The following is an 11,540-nucleotide window of genomic DNA, read 5'->3' as shown; positions in this document are numbered from 1 at the left end:
TGACTTGCAGGTGGGCTACAATTCGCTGGACTCCATTTTCAAGGCTAGGAACTTGGACAGCCTGACACTCAGGAAGACCACCACAGCGCTACTTGGCAGGGCACTGAGGCCACCAAATCCCAGTCATATCGAAAGAACTGCCTCAGTCACGGTTCTGGCAGCGACCAGGGCGTCCGGAGGCAGCAGCAGCTACTGAATAGTGACACAAGGAGGTGACAGAGTCAGAAACTTGGCCATCCGCCCCCTCTGCGCGGAAGCGCTGCCCAAGCGAGCTCTACCTGAAGCGCCTGAGCGTTGCAAGTCTGCGCGTCACTGCGGACTCTGAGCAGTCGCCTGCTGCCACCTGCGGGAGAATACAGGGATGTCGCCGAAACACCCCAGAGAGTGGTGGACACATTTTGAAGTTTTTTGTTGTTGTTGTTGTTTTGTTTTTGCTTGTATTGGGGATTCAACAAGGGGCGCTTTACTACTGAGCCACGTCCCCAACTCTTTTTTTTTTAAGTTGTTGATATAACTTTATTTTACTTATTTAGTTTTATGTGGTGCTGAGGATTGAACCCAGTGCCTCACACACGCTAGGCAAGTGCTCTTCCACTGACCATGTCCCCAACCCTCTTTTTTTTTTTTTTAATATTTTGACACAAGACCTTGCTAATTTGCTGACATTGTTCTGGAACTTGTGATCCTCCAGCCTCAGCCTCCCCAGATGGGAGGATCACAGGTATGAGCTACCATGCCAGGCTTGAAAGTATTAAAGTGATAGAGTATTATGTTGGGTACATGCAAACTGTGCCTTTGATCCCAAAATTAAATGGTATTATAACCTATATAAGAAGCTTTGGAAAAGACAGCTCACAGAATGGGAGAGAATATTTGCTGACAATATACCAGCTAAGAAATTAATACCCAGAATATATAAGGAACTCCTACAACTCAATAAGGAGCACCCAATTTACAATTAGATGAAGGTCAAGAATAGACATTAATCCAATTAATACAAATAGACAATAACCACATGAAAACGTGCTGGACATCATTATTCATTAGGGAAACACAAATCAAAACTACAAGCAGGTCACTTCCTCCTCAGTTCTCCATTTGGTTGGTGGGGTCCCATGCTGGTTCAGCATGCATGTGGAGAAGTGTTATTTCTGTTCTGGGCCCATCTACCCCTGCCATGGCATGATGCTCATCCACAGTCATTAAGGTAATCAGATTCAGTAAATCCAAATGTCATGAGAACTTTAAAAAGAAGTGCAATCCTCGCAAGGTCAGGTAGACTAAAGCATTCTGGAAAGCAACTGATAAAGAACTTAACACTGGATAATTCATTTGAATTTGAAAAACGTAGAAATGAACCTGTCAAATATCAGCAAGAACTATGGAATAAAACTATTGATGCAATGAAGTCGGTTTAAGAGATCAAAAAGAAATGCCAAGCAATATTTATAATGAACAAATTGAAGAAAAATAAAGTGCTAAGAAATTTCAGGATATTAAAGAAGTCAAGCAAAACATCCACTTACCCGACCCTTTCTTGCAGGCAAAGGAAAGCAGTTGGAAGAAAAAATGGTACAGCAGTTAAAACAGGATGTGAACATGGAGGATGTTTCTTAAAAATCTCAATCTGTGTAACCATTTCTATATGTACCTTTGAAAATCTTCTTTGGAGACTTAGAACTTAATTCTAAATTACTGATTTTTATATATGGTCAATGAAGCGAAAGGTGATTAGAAATACTTTTCTCCTATGCTGCTATTTGCACAGCATCAGATTATGGATGTTAGATTGCACCTCAGCAATGTCATCATCGATAGGCATGTTTATGTAATGTAAATCATGAAAATTCTGCTTATAAATGCTCAAGTGGATTGTGGACAGAGTGGTCATGCTTTTTGGATAATGGCACTTGACAGCATTTATGTAATAACTAATTACAAAAATTCATGGCCAATGATATATAAAATAAAATTTTTTCTATGCAGTAAAATGTTCCCTTTATTATGTTATAGAAGGGAGGATACAACAAGGAAATAAGAATTTGTATGACAATCTCAAAATCATTTATTTTTACTGTAGTATTTTTTGTTTTGATTTAGTAGCTTAAAGGAACATAGTGGCCTAAAACGATGAAACATAGATATACTGGGCTGTTTTGACCTGGTTTACCTATTCTTGGCAGATACTTGTGGGTGTTTCCAAGGAGAATTGAATAATGTTCTCTTGAAATAGCACTGTCTTATTTCTGCTTTAGAGAATACTCAGTTCTAATTTGTGATTCCTGTAACGAGGATGCTCCCTCCCTCTCCCCCCACCTAGCAATAGTCTAGAAGCAAAGAAATCCCAGTATCTTTTAAATTTTGCTGTGCAGTTTTCTCCCTTTTTTTAAGTACAGGCTCCTAATTGTTATGGAAGATAGAATTTATGGGTATAACATTGACCCATTATTTGTACATAAAATAAAAACATTTTTCAGTGAGTGCCTATATATTATTTAAAGGTACTAAACAAAGTATGTTTTTAGTTGGAAAAAAATTAACTTTCTCTACACATACTACTTAACTAGTAGATATAATTAAAGAGAAATATATGCTTAGTTAAAAAAAAGAAAAACTGCAAGCAGCCAGTGCCCAGAATGTCCCTGAAACCTGGTGCCGAATCAAAGTTCACTTTTCCCCTTTGGTCTGTGAATGCCAATATGAATCCAAAAAATCTACTGCTGCTCTGACCTGGCAGTTGTAAGTAGAAAATAGATACGCAATAGAAAAACCCAGCAAAGCTACAGATTGATTCTTTGGAGACATTGATAAAATATAAAGTGAAGTTGAATGACTCCACCTACGTTACCAAACTCTTGGTCCAGCAAGGGCTGAAGGGGGATTGGAAAATAAAGATTCAAAACACAGATTTTGAAGATTAAGCTGGGATTAGGTGGAGCTCTGCTCTTAGGTGGAGATGCAGATCTAAACAGTTACACCAGCAATCTTTATTTATATATGCCTCATTATCAGGTTAAAGGCTATTCAACCATTATTCTTTGTATTCAGGAAAGTTACAGAAATTAGGACATCTATGTAGATTTTCCACAGTTGCAAAGTGCAATGTTAGGAACTTTTTGTAGCTCTCAGAAAGTCTTTTGTTAAAAGTTACTGTAGGGGCCCTGCAACCACAGCCAGAGCCAGAGTCACCCAGTCGCCGCAGGACCAGGGTTGCTGGGGTCTGGACAGGGTTGCTATGATCTGATTCATCCTAATCCTGAACCAGGCAGGCAAGATGCACCTGGCCAAGTGGTACATGCAATTTGATGATGATGAGAAGCAGAAGCTGATAGAGGAAGTGTACGCTGTCATCACTGTCTGAGATGCCAAGCACACCAACTTTGTGGAGTTGTGGCACTATAAGATCATTTACCAACACTACACTGGCCTGTACTTCTGCATCTGCATGGACATCAATGACAACAACCTGGCCCATCTGGAGGCCATCCACAACTTTGTGGAGGACTTGAATGAGTATTTCCGCAATGTCTGTGAACTGGACCTGGTGTTCCACTTCTATAAGGTTTACAGGGTCATGGACGAGATGTTCCTGGCTGGCAAAATCCATGAGACCAGTCAGAGGAAGGAGCCGAAGCAGCTGCTGATGCTGCTGTTGCTGGAGTCAAGGCCACTCACCCACCACCTTGGACTTACCTGCCCACACCCCGCCAGGCCTGCAGCCCACCATGCAGCCCCCTCCCTCAGCTGCCCTGGAGAAAGGGATTCAGCTGAGCCACAAGGAAGGAGACTGCACCGCACTGCCTCTGGGCCTGCTTTGTGCAGAGGCCACATTCCGTGCCCCAAGTAACGACTCTGTTGTTGTGTGATGCTATGAGCATGTGTGGACCCCCCAAAAAGCCTGTGGTCCTCCTGGAAACAAAAGTTACTGTAAAGTGGGCAGGAACCAGAGAAGCAGAGCTGGTGAGACGTTGTGGTTGTCTAGCATGAGAGCATTATTCCCAGGAGCTGTGTGCCTGAGATCAAGGTCAGAGCTGACAGGACTCTTGCACAGAGCCTCCTCATGCAGGGCATTGCCACAGCAGCTGAGCATCCTGTGCCCTTGCACAGAAACATTCCCAGGCACCAGGCATGCCACAGCCATGAGGTCATCAGAGACCCCCAATATCAGTCACTGCTCTCCCATCCTCTGCCACCACTCTCCACATCTCTCCCTTTTATATTTTTAAAATGTAAGTGATGGGTTAAGACTTGGAGTCATTGGATTTCTTCTCAGAAGATTCAGCATTCTATTTTTATAAAACAAAAGAGAATTAGTAGCAAAGATATAATTCCAAAAATGTACCATACTGTATGTTTTAACATATTCCAGGGATTAAAGCCATTTAGGTCATTAATTATTTATTTAGCAAGCCATGTGGGATCTACAGAATCAATTTGACTTTCTAGAATGCCCTGGATATAATGATGTAACTCCATAAGATCCAGGCTATCATTATTTCTTTGGTAAATGCCCATCCAATGACTTTTAACTTTCTCACAACCCCATTGAGAAGCATTATATTTTGATGCTGTGACACAAACATATCTGTAGTTAACATGACAGTGGAGCTTTTGTCTAAACTTAAGAGTGGCAATTTCATTTCCCATATTAATAATTCTAGCTTCTAGAGCATCTAACTTTGCCTCTAACTTATCATCAATATTAGCCTGATTCTGAAAAGCTTTAGAAGTATTCTGAGCTAAATCATTAGCAAATTGAGCATTTTGTATGCTTTTGGGTAAAACTATAGCAGCAGTCACAACAGAAACTAAAGCAAATATTAAGGTGACTACTTCAATTATAACAAGGCATGATGGTGTCTATCTAACTGGACAGGATTCTGCTGTAGAATATGAACTCCAGTATTGGAATACAAGGCTCTAAAATATTAACTGGAGTCATAATAAAAGAAGATCATCTTAACACAAGTGTTCCTTGTCATCTATTATACATAGTAATACAATTAGTCAAATTACAGTTATAACAAGTTACATGATACTTTTCTCTTATCCTGTTTATTTTTATATTTCCAGTAATTAAAACAGAAGGGGATTGTACAGAGGCTCACAACCATAACAAGGAGCCACTTTACAATCCTTACTTACAAGATCAGGTAGGGGAGTGCTAGTAAAGTTAACAAAATCTAGGGCGGCTATCAAATGCCAAAGATCTCTTTGTATGTCACCACAACTGAAGGTCAGAAAGTTACTTATAAATCCTCCAGGAGTCATATTTTATATAAGTGCTTCTCATCAATGTTGTGAGACCAATCCAAAATATATTCATCACTGCCATAGATATTATAATATACAGGTCAATTGTTGGCACACTCCATCCATTTAGGAATGGCATCCAATTCTGTAGTAGTATGATTAGGACAGTAAGGTATTGGTGGATGTACCATGGGAAACATGGTTATGTCATCAAGCAGTCCCATTCTTAGTTACATCCCAGGGACCAGTTAGTTGAGCTACCTTGGCTCCCCCATATGCTGTCTTATCTTCTGGGATCACTCTTAAACAGCTGGTATGTTATTGTGGGACCAACTTCCACTGTATCCAGTATAATTCAATCCATCTGAATGGACAGGTGTAATGTGTTTGTCTGAAAATCATTAGTAAATAGAACAGATTCTCCAGTCCAATCACTGGGTGTACTAAGGGTGGATCTGGAAAGTAAGTCCAGTAAATTTCACCATAAACTCTACTTACCTGATAGCTTAATAAAGCCAGCATGGCCACAAGCATTGTGGCAAAAGACTTTGTATTTCCCTGTTGATTTACCATCTGTTCAGCCTGGTAGGTCAGATTCTTCTGTAGTCCCCATGTTGGTTGACCAGCATTCTGGTGTCAGCGAGTTCTCTTCTTCTTCTTCCCCAACATCTCTTTCTTGGTGGGTACCAGGATCAACACTTCTGGTGTGAGCTTCAATCATTTGAACTGTGGTTGGAGTATGAACTGCACTTTCTGGAAAGATACAAGCATGACCTCTACCCCACATAATCACTGGATCTGGTCCATTCCATTGTCCTGTTTGTAAGTCTTTCCTCCAGACCAGACCTGTTGAGCCTACTGTTGTATGAGCCACATGTTGCTCCTCTGCCATGGGACCTTCAACCTCACAGTTCAGAAAATTTAATATATAAAGAGCATGATTTAAACAATTTTGTGGGGTTCTATTTCCCCCTTTTGTTTTTGCAACAGTAACTTTAGAGATAAATGAGCTTGCTCTACAATTGCCTGGCCTTGAGGATTATAAGGAATGCAAATTCAGTGTTCAATATGATAATGATCACAAAATTGTTGAACAGATAAACTAGTATAAGTTGGAGCATTATTATCAGTTTTCATTGGCAATGGACAGCCCAGCACAGCAAAAGCAGCCAAACAGTGGGAAATAACTTGATGTGAATTTTTTACTGGCCAGGAAAATTAGTAAAAGTCACATGGAAGGCAAGTATGGATTGTCAAAGTTGATGTAGGCATTAAACTGAAAAGGGCACCATAATGAAAGAGGGCTCAGTTTTTTTCTTTAACAAAGTTATGAAATGGCGTTAAAGATTTTGGAGGAGACTAGACAAGATGGTGCCATTTAAAAATTTTGAAGACTGCCATATGACCCCTGTAGGGTATGAGAAACAGAAAACATCAACACATGTATAGGCTCCTGTAAATTAATTTTAGTAAGTTGTGCAGTCTAATAGCAGTTTCAACTTTCATTAAGGCAGCCATTGCTTCTGTAGTATGCTGTTGAGGAGAGCCCAGAGAAGGGTCTCCACATAATATATCAATAAAGGCCTCAAATCTGCAGTAGATAATTGTAAGCCCTAACCAGTTAAAATCTTCTGGTAACTTTTGGAAATCATTGAGAATATGTAAAACATCACCTGTAATTTGTAAGTTTTGTGGAAGAATCAAGTGTTCTATAATTAGGCTATCCAAATATAAAAAGGAAAGGTCTTTTGTATTTTTGTAAGGAACTAATAGACAATAGTTACAAAGTTTACAAGGAAAATACAAAATGAAAGTTAATAAGAGTTAAAAACATATTTAGATTGCATAATTTCTATGAACTGATAAACATGATTTTTTTGTAATCCCAAACTTTTATTTAGCTATATATTATGTTTCCTGTGTATTTTAAGATTATACTAATTATTATAACAAAAAAATCTTTCTTTTGAACCTAACTTTAAGTGAAATTTAGTGGTTAACTTAACATAGAATAAGGTGAGAGGCAGAGTCTTAACTCAAGTGAGGTGTGACCTCTTGACAAATCTTAGATAAGGTATTTTATTTCTGGAACTAATCTTTAATCTCTTTCTTAAATATTATTTTATAAAGTATTAATACATCATTTGGAGTCCATATGAATCAGTTAACATAATTTAACATTACATCTGAAATATGAATTAAAAGGCAAGAGAGCTTTTAATACTCTTTTGTGCAAAAATGGAAAAATGTGTTTACATCTCATATTATCAAACTTTAATAAACCAGGTTCTCCTTATTGTCTATTAAAAATATATTTAAGTTTACCTCTCAGTGTAGAGAGTAACACAAAATTTTATAATTTATGACAAATTATTTTTATCTCATTACATAATGTTAAATCACATAATTTCTTAATTAATTTGTTATTTTTATAATAGATCACTATTACAGAGAACATCAGCTTTGTAAAATGTTCTCCTAAACTTTCTATTTTAAAGACTTTATATGAATATTTTTAGAATACAAAGAAACAAGTTAACAGCACTGATGTTTTTTATATTAACCAAGTTTAACTTTTGAAGAAAAATTTAGAATCTGGAATGTAGCATAATACTCTAAAATAATAGTTATTTTTTAACCAGAGTTGGACAAACAATAATTTTTATAAAGACTGGTTTATCTATTTATTGATTTATTTTTAATAAGACCACAGGCATGAGAAACTATCTTGATAAGTAGGAGCAAATTAATGTTTTAAGAAATATTTATTACTTTAACATATACAGGATTAAACTTTGGTTCACATCATAAGATGAATATTTTACCTGTGTCTGGAGAAGAGGTCATCTTTACAAACCTACAACTGACACAAATCTTTTTGTGATTTACACAAACTTTCCTGTCATGAACTCAGACCTTCTTGTCATGTACTCAGACCTTCAATCTCTTTCCCTTCACAAATCTTATACCTCTTTCCTAGCCATTGATCCCTTTTTAAATTCACATTCTGAAACAATCCTTATGAAATTTCTGAATTTGTTCCATTACTCCTCTCAATAAGATGAACTACTTTATGCTGTTTACAGTGCTTTAAATGAAACACAACTGAAAGCTTTTTGGAGCCTTTGCATATAGAATTACACCTGTTAGAACTTTAACTCAGTAATTTTGCTTTAGTAAAGACCCAGAAACAAAGCAATCCTAACCTCCTTTTTAAATTTATCTATTTAAAAAACACATTTATGAAGATTAATTCCATTTATGTTAAATCTAATTTACTCATTTTAACTGTAAAATAAAAATATCAGACAAGTGTATAAGCAGTATTAACCATCTCTTTCCTGTTGGAGAAAAATTCTAGAAGCAATGGATATTACATCACATTATAGACATCTTATAAAAATCAACACTGTATTAATTGTTTGACCACCTAGAAAAACTTGTGAGTTAGAATTTTAAAGATGTCTTTATTTTTATCTGATTATTTGATTTGAATTAAATTATTTGGAACCATATCTTTACTTAAATTTTAATTGTTGAGCACTCATTTGTCTAAGTGCCAATTTTGATTCCATGTACATAATACATAGATCCAACAACACAATCCACAGGTGTGCACACATACAAAAAACAGACAAGAAACAAAGATTTTGTACATTTTTTAAGTGAAGCTCCACAGGTAGGAGGTAATGTTATTGATGTATATTAAATCATCTATTAGATTTAACCTATTATAAATTAAAATAGAGCCCATCAGAATTTAATATTAGGACTTAAATATAGGATAGGTCTGTCCAATTGGAAATGCCAGATACAAAATCTAACAACCATGAAGGACATTGGAATCAAAGGTTTCAGGTAACCAGCTATTTGTCCTTGATAGTTATCAGACTCATTCCCAACATCACCATGTTGATGTCCTCCTTAGGATTTATTTAAAAAGAATTTTTGAAGGTATTTAAAAGTTGACCCTGGAGAAAAGAGTGTAAAAACCTTAATAGTTAGATAAAATAATACTGATCAAAAAGTACATTAATATGTAGAATTTTTAAAAATGGGGTTTTCTGTTAAAAAAAAATTACATGGCCACAATACTAACATCTTCTTCAGGTGAGAGTGTACTTTTAGCTCCGATAAAAGACAATTCAGATATCTAAACAATGTGGAAGCCTGTGAAGTCCTCAGGAGAAAAAGAGGAAGAAATTTTAGCAAAAGAAAGCTTGTACATTCAGAATTTTTCACTTTTCTCTTTCTGTGCTGTAGATTTAGAGAGGAACTGGTTAAGGAAACCAGCTAAAAACAGATAAGATAGCCAGTCAAGTCATTGGAATTTAAAAAGGGACACTTTTTCCTTATGTCTTAACTGGTTTTTCATAAGTCTTGTAAATCCTGCAGGCTGGGTAATTTACATTTTTAAATATAAGACTAGGAGGGATAGAGATCCAGTAGAAATTAAGAGGTAAGGAAAACTGCTGTAATCATTTTTTTCTTTTATAAGACTATTCTCTTAAAGCATGGTGTCATAGTTTATATTCTCTCTAAAGAGCCCCGTTTTCTCTTTTGTTCCTCAAGCTACAAGCATAACTTTAAGCAGGGTGCCAGTCAACCATGTCTTTACATTTACCACTCCTTCTATAGGGAACCAGGGGCAAGTTTTAGTAATAAAGTTTACAAATTGCAACAGCTTTGAGCTTCTAACAACACTACCTCTATTCTTAAGCATATCTCTAAGGACAGACACATAATGACCCTTTCTGTGGATCCTGTATTTCCCACACTTTACACCTGACCCTTACTCACTCCCCTAACCCCCTTGCCTTGAGGAGGTGCTTATGTGGCCCGCCTCTGGGAGCATCTCCTCTAATGGCTGAGGAAGTTCCCCTGTGTCTGGATCAGCACGGGCCACCAACCACCATGACCAGAGCGACCAAACTCTCAGGTCTGGCAAGGGTTGAAGGGGGATTGGAAAATAAAGATTCACAAACACAGATTTTGCCAATTAAGCCGGGATTAGGTGAGCTGTACTCTCTGATGGAGATGCAGATCTAAAGAGTTACACCAGCAATCGTTCCTTAGATAATCGTTCATTATCAAGTTAAAGACTATGCAACCATTATTCTTTGTATTTAGGAAAGTTACAGAAATTAGGACATCTATGTAGCTTTTTCACAGTTGCAAAGTGCAATGTTAGGAGCTTTGTGCAGGTCTCAAGGAGGTCCATTGTTTAAAGTTACTGTGAAGTGGGCAGGCTCAGGAGAAGCAGAGCTGATGAATATTGTAGTTGTCTAGTATAAGAATTCCCTCCTTCCCAGGAGCTGTGTGCCTCAGATCAAGGTCAGAGCTGACAGGACTTTTGTACAACGTCCTCATGCCAGGGCATTGCCACGGCAGCTGAACATCCTGTGCCCTTGCACAGGAACATTCCCAGGCACCAGGCATGCCACAGCCATGAGGTCATCAGAGACCCCCGATCTCAGTCACTGCTCTCCCATCCTCTGTCACTGCTCTCCACAGTTGAGGGTGTTGTGAGGCAATAGAATTTGTGGGAATGAGAAAACTCTACATGGGAATTAACTCTGAATCCATGCCTTAAGGGCCAGTAGATGCGAGATGAGCATAATTTTTCAGATATTGCAAACCTTTGAGGAGTAGGTACATTTTTAGTTCCAGGGGCACAATGAAGAAAATCCCTACTTCTGCCAAGTGACTCTGATCTTGCAGTCTGTGTTCACCGAAGTGTTATAGTATCAGCCTTCAAAAGGGAGCACTGAGGTATGTTCTAGATATCTCAATGTCATCCACCTCTGTCTCCCCAACTTCTCCACTCTGTAAGATTCTGCTTTATGGCAAACTCTTCCACAAATTATTCCCTACCCATTTTTCCAGAGATGGATTCAGGACAATTCTCTTTAGCACCAAAATACCATATTTATTGAATTCCTTCTACTCTGTTTCTGGACCTGTGCTGGATGACTTTCTGGATTTTCAGCCCTAAAATACCTTGGTATAGATATAATTCATACTGTTATTTTTTGGTGGAAGTTCTCAAGTTATCAACTGCTATGTTAACAAACCACCCCAAAATGTACTGACTGGAGGCAGCAACAATAACTTTGTTCTCCCCTCTCACAGTTCCCAGGACTCAGCTGAGCCAACTTGTTCTCACTTGGAGTGTCTCATGTCACTGCAGAGAAATGGTGGCTGAGGCTGGTAATACTGGAAGTCACTAAGTCACGCTCATATCTGGTGCCTTGGCAGCCTTTATGGTGCAAATTAGCCCAGCAAAC

General features: G+C 37.9%; 2 pseudogenes; both read left to right on the top strand.

Moving 5' to 3' along the window:
- Positions 1–1,128: 1,128 nt before the first annotated feature.
- On the top strand, positions 1,129–1,617 carry LOC124966456 (probable ribosome biogenesis protein RLP24; annotated as a pseudogene).
- A 1,618-nt stretch (positions 1,618–3,235) lies between these two features.
- LOC124966142 (AP-2 complex subunit sigma-like) lies at positions 3,236–3,847 on the top strand (annotated as a pseudogene).
- Positions 3,848–11,540: the final 7,693 nt, after the last annotated feature.

The sequence above is a fragment of the Sciurus carolinensis genome, chromosome 16 (assembly GCF_902686445.1).
Source record: "Sciurus carolinensis chromosome 16, mSciCar1.2, whole genome shotgun sequence".
Taxonomy (NCBI): domain Eukaryota; kingdom Metazoa; phylum Chordata; class Mammalia; order Rodentia; family Sciuridae; genus Sciurus; species Sciurus carolinensis.
This window is presented reverse-complemented; position numbering and strand designations above follow the sequence as displayed.